Genomic DNA, 6,485 nt, shown 5'->3' with positions numbered 1-6,485 from the left:
CCTATAGAATTTCAATCCGACGATTATAAGTATATGAGTACTACCGAATAATTTTTAGTTTTTTATTAATAATAATAATAATTATTATTATTATCGAGCGAACATGGCGGCGACGACGACGACACGAAAAATAATTTTCTCGAACAAAAATCGAAACTTATTCGATATCGATCAATCGAAAATTAATTTTTTTGCAGTAAATAAACTAAAACATGTGTAAATATCGATCGATATATCGATCAATATATCGATAATTAATTTTTTTTTAATAAACTAAGACGTGTGTAAATATCGATCGATATATCGTTCAAGATATCGATAATTAATTTTTTTTTAATAAACTAAGACGTGTGTAAATATCGATCGATATATCGATCGACGATATCGATTTTTTTTCTTACCCTACTTCAAATTAATTAAATGTAATTAATTAATTACCACGTGGTACGTAATTAAAAAAAATTTTATTTAACCTTTTGAACTTTTAAAAAAAAAAAACTTTTTTTTTTTTTAATTTTCCGATAATTAATTGAATTTTTTTTCTTGCGTTATCAGTACTTTTAAACTCTTATCAAATTTTTATTTATTTTCTTTTAAAAAATTTTTATTATTAATAATTATTTTTAAAAAAAAACGCGCGCCATTTTTTTTTTTTTTTATCCATGACAATTGAGGAAAAGGTTACGTTGCGTAATTTTTTTTTCTTTTCCCCTCCTCCCCCTTCCCTTCTATTAATTTATTTTACGCACTTTTTAAAAAAAAAAATTTATGAATTATTATTATTATTATTATTGCTTCCTGTTCGTGAAAAAAAAAAAAAAATTTAAAATAATTATCGACGATCCATGCGTTGACTTAAGTTTACTTTTAATTACGTAATAGTTTTCTCCAGCAAACGGATTTAAAATTTTTTTTTTAAACGCGTTAACATGTTAATTTATAATTATTATCATCATCATCATTATTTATTTTATTTTATTTAATCCATCGATCGCGAGCTAAATTTATTTTAATTAATTTAAAATGTCAAAATAAAAAAAAAAAAAAAACAAACAATTTTTAAATTTATCCGTAATGTTTATCATCCTTTCCTTCCATGATAATATTATTAAAAGATTATTATTATTATTATTATTATTATTATTATTATTATTATTATCATTATTTTTTAAATTCGAATTTAATTGGGTGTTAAATTTACATTTTGCAACTAAAAAAAATTTAATTTATTTATTTTTTTTCGGTTCGATAAATAATTATTTGTTTGTTATTTAAATTTCAACGTTTTTTCATTTCTTTTAATAATAATAATAATGATTTTATTGATCGATCGATCGATTGGTTGATTGATTGTCAATTTACAGAATTTACCATTATTCTAACAATCGTTGTTGTTTTGGAAACAAACGTTTGTCGGAATAAACATTAACCGCATCTTAAAATAAATCACGAGAAGTCAAAAAAAAAAATCTTTTGTTTAAAATTAATTTAAAAAAATTAAAATTTAATAAGTTGATCATTAATTTATAAAAAAAAAAAACTTTACGACGCCATTTTTGTTTATCCAATCAACGTCGTTAAAAAAAAAAAACCTTAAATAAAAACGATGCGTAAAAATTATTTACTTAAGGTTTTTCATAATAATTTTTCTTCTTTTTTGCATGCATTCATCTGCTTTTTACCGATTTTTTTTCCCTTTCGAAAATGTAATAATAATAATAATAATAATGATGATAATTACGTAAAAATACTTTTTTTAAAACGATATGGAGTCGTAATTAATATTTAAGTTTTTTACAAGTAAAAAATATTTCGCTCCTAACATTTAACGCATATAAATATTAACATGAAAAAAAAATCACATAATATGTATTAAAGTTATGTAAAATTAATAATAAGGTTGTAAATTATTAAAAAAAATTTTTTTTACATATTCGGAAAGACGAATAAATAATTTTTTTTTTTTTTTTTTAACTAAAAAAAGAGAGAGAGAGAGAGAGAGAGATTAAAACTTCATTCGACAGAATCTCTAGTAATAAAGCAACGTCATTAAAAATCATTATTAATTTTTTTTTGTAAAAGCAGAAGTCGGTCGGATTTTTTTTTTTTTTTTGGCATTTTCTTTTAATGGTAAAAAAATTAATTTTTCCCCCCCCTTCCCCTCGCGACACCCGTAAAACATTATTGCATAAAATCCGTATGAAAAGAGAGAGAGAGAGAGAGAACAATTACTTAATTGCGTAAATATTTTAAATATTATATCACTGACCCTGAACTTTACGTTCATCTATTCATTTTACACAGTTTCCCGTGTAACGTCTTCTGCTTTAAGTCTTCTGCTTTACCGTTTCAAATTTTACCTTTAATAAATAAATAAATAAAATTTGTTTAATTACTTTTTCTATCTTTTTCTTTCCTTTATCATTTCCAAACCGTTTTTTTTTTGTTTTTGTTTACTTACTGGTTTTTTTCGGTTTACTATTTTTTTTTCCTTCTGCTAACAAAATAAAAACTAAACCGATTTACCTTGCCGAATAAAATTATTTTACCCGATTTAAATTCGTCACGGGTAATTATTATTATTAATTATTTATAATTTTATTTATAAAAAGTATTTTACCGACCAAATTGTCGAAAATTAAAAGATTTCAGGCAAAAAAAAAAAAAAAAATTACCAAGGTTCGAAACATTTTAAACAAAAAAAAACCTAAATATTATTATTATTATTATTATTATACTTATTGGATATTAAAACAACTTTAAGGATTTTAATAAAAATTTAACGTTTATTTATTATTATTATTATTATTATTAAAAAAAAAGCTTTTGCAATTCGAATCTCATTTTGTAAAAATTTATTAATAAATTTCTAATTATCTCAACGACAAATAATAACTTTTAAAAAATTTAAAAATAATAATAATAATATTTTTCTCTTAATATTTCGCTTTACAAAAGAAGAAAATTATTGTTATTATTATTATTATTATTTATTTATTTATTTTAACCCGAGGTTAATAAATTATTTATTTTTTTTAAGTCGTTGAATTATTTCGTTAGTTAAACTGCCAAATGATTTATTGCATCAGTTTTTTTTTTTTTTTTTTTTTTTTTTTTTTTTAAATCGTACGAAATATAAATAAATTATGAGAATTTAGATGAAACATAAAAAGAAGATCGTTCAAGGAAAACTCGACAACCAGGCAAACAACCAACACAAAAAAAAAAAAAAAACAAACGACAAACGTTCACGATTCACGTGGGAAATTTTCGTATCGCAATACAAAAAAATCTTACGAAACGGAAAAATAAAAAAAATCTCGTAAATTTTTTTTTTTATTCATCATTGACAAAGGTATCCTCGTATTATTTATATATTTATTTCATCATCATTATTATCATTTTCGAAAACCTAATAACAATCTCGAAATAATTCTTATTTTCATCGAACGCATTTTCGAAAAATTCGTCACTTTCTTTTCGAAAACGAAAAAAAAAAAATTCGCAATGAAAATTATTTTATTTCCACCCCCTCCCCGCGTATCAAAAATTATTATTATTATTATTAATTTTTTGTTGTTTTTTTTTACGCAGGCGCGTCATCCCGTTAGCAAAAATGATTCATAATTTTTTTTGTAAGTGAAAGTTTACGCCTCAGGTACGAAAATCAAAAGAAAAAAAAAAAAGTGACTCAGTTTTTTTTTAGCGAATAACATTGGAAAGTTTTTCTATCATTTTCATTAACGGAAAATGACCTTTAAGCCATGCACCTCCGGCATTTTGTTTTTTTTTTTTTTGTTGTTGTTGAAATCACAACACAATTACTATATTTTTCCCTAATAAAATCATAATAATAATAATAACAACAAAAATTTTCTTCTGCTGATTTTTACCAATTTAAACATCTTTTCTTTTTTAAACTCTTCCTCTCTCGATTTTTCTTCTCTTTCTCATTATTATTATTATTAGTGAAAAGGTTTTTCTATTCATTCAATTAAGCACACATTATTATTATTATTATTATTATTATTGTAAACGAAAAGGTTTTTTATCGTCGACATTTTTATTTTTATTTAATCGATGAATCGATTGATTATTGATTTTTTTTTTTTCGTTTCAGACGACCATGTGTCAGGTAAATAATTTTATTGCGGTTGTAAAAAAAATAATAATAATAATAAATTTTAATTTTAATTAACGGTATTTTAACCGCAGGAAAATTTTATTATTATTATTATTCATTTTACCTTAAATACCAAATAAAAATATTTTTATCATTGTAAAAGAGTTTTTTTTAAAAAAAATTAATTCGTGATGAATAAAACCTTCCGAATTCCTCTTTTAATATAGAGTCCTTGCTTTCGAAAATAATAATAATAATAATGATTACACAAACCGGATATGGAAGGGAAATTTTTAATTAAAAAAAAAATAAAAAGAAAAGTCAACTACTCGTAAACCATTTGAAAAATTTATAACGTTTCGTAAATAGAAGAAAATTTTTATTGGGATCGATTCGTTAAAATTCCACGTAGCGGTAAAACATTCATTCAGTCAGACATTCAATCAGTTAGTCAATCAGTTAGTCGTTTAATAAAATGATTCATTTGGAATCCCGTTTGGCTACCTTTAAATAATATGGGATAGGTTTGTACCACCACCACCGCCACCTTTGATCCTAAATGCGGTTCGCCTTCAGTCTGAGATTCTTCTCCATAACAAAAAAAAAAAAAGCGATGAGATTCAAGGACTTCCAGAGACTACGTTTCAAATTTTTTTTCTTTCCAGAATGTTCGTTAAATAAATAAAAAAAAACCGACATTTTTTTTTTTTTTTTTGCAAAATAACCCGATTCATTCAAATATATATTTTTTTTTTAATAAAAAGGACTCGTTTATAATGATTCTGTCGACTGAAAAACCTTGAAAACAAAACCGATTTTTTTAAATATGCACATAAATTTTATGTATTATTGATTTATTAATAAATAACGACTCTTTCTCTCCCCTCCCCCTTCCTTTAGGGTAAAAAATAAACTTGTTCGATAATCTTTGTCTGGCTTTTCGATAATAATTAATACGATTGTAGTGATTATTGTAATTAAAAGTTAATTGTAGTTTTAAAAAAACGGGTATTCGCGTGCGCGTGCGGCTTCGAATCTCGTTTTTAACGCCCTAAACGCATATTGACAACGCAAAAAAAAAAAAAAAATTCTGAGTTCAAAGAAAAAAAAATTTTCCTTGACTTCAAACACCCCAGGAAATTCATGTAAAAATAAATTTTTTATCATCATTATCATCATTATCATTATTATTATCATCATTATTATCATCATTATAATCATCATCATTATCATTATGACGTGGCATCATCAACGTAAATAATTTTTTTTTTTTATTATTATTAATCGAACCTAAACTTTTACTTGTTATTTTTTTACTTTATGGTTTTCGATATCAACAAACAAACAATTTTTTTTTTTTTTTTGAAGTTGTTCACACTGACTAAAAAAAACCGTTAAAAATTCAAACGTAAACATTTAAATAACAGGCGTGTATATCCATTGTGTTTAAAAAAAAAAAAAAAAACTAAACAAAAGCGAACGGTTTTTCCGAACGTAAATGATAATAATGATTAGTTAGCGTCCGCTACTAATATTTTTTTTCATTTCACTTTTGGTAAAAGTAAAATTTCGATGATAATAATAATAATAATAATAATAATGATGATGATTTTTTTTTAACCGAAGGAGTATCATTAACGATTGTCGATGAATTTTTGTTTGTTGAAGCTTTTAAAATTCTCGAATTGTTTCGTTTGTTAATGTTATCATTATCATTTACGCTATTTACAATAATAATAATAATAATAATAATAATAATAATAATAATAATAATAATAATAATAATAATAATAATAATAATAATAATAATAATAATAATAATTTTAACGTTAAGTACTTTTTTTTTTTAAAAATGCGTGAAAATTTTTTTTCTTTTCAGCACAACCTTAACAAATATTTATCATAATAATTTCCGCATTTGAATATTTTATTGATTTGCCGATCGATCGATCGATCGATTAATTTTTCCCTTTTAGTTTTTTTCAATTTGAAAAATGATTCATTCATCTAATATTTTTCACCCGGGGGGCAAAGGGAAATTAATTAATTTTACTAATAATAATAATAATAATGATAAATATTTAAGGGTTGACTAATGATACTAACTACTTTTTTTTTTTCTTACAAATAATTCCCCGTAAAAATTTTACTTCCTTTTAATTTTACCTTTGAAAAAAATTAATAATAATAACAACAACAACAATAATAATAATAATAATAATAATTAAAATAATTTCGATCTTCGAATGGGATAAAGAAAAAAAAAAAATTTCGTCTTTCTTAAAATGATAAAAATGATAAAACGATTATAATTCGCCTCATGATTTTGTATCAAACGTAAAATTTAACGTGTTGTTGTTGT

The sequence above is a fragment of the Pediculus humanus genome, genomic scaffold, assembly GCF_000006295.1.
Source record: "Pediculus humanus corporis 1103172108277 genomic scaffold, whole genome shotgun sequence".
In the NCBI taxonomy this organism is placed as follows: Eukaryota; Metazoa; Arthropoda; class Insecta; order Psocodea; family Pediculidae; genus Pediculus; species Pediculus humanus.
Note: the sequence above shows the minus strand (reverse complement) of the source record.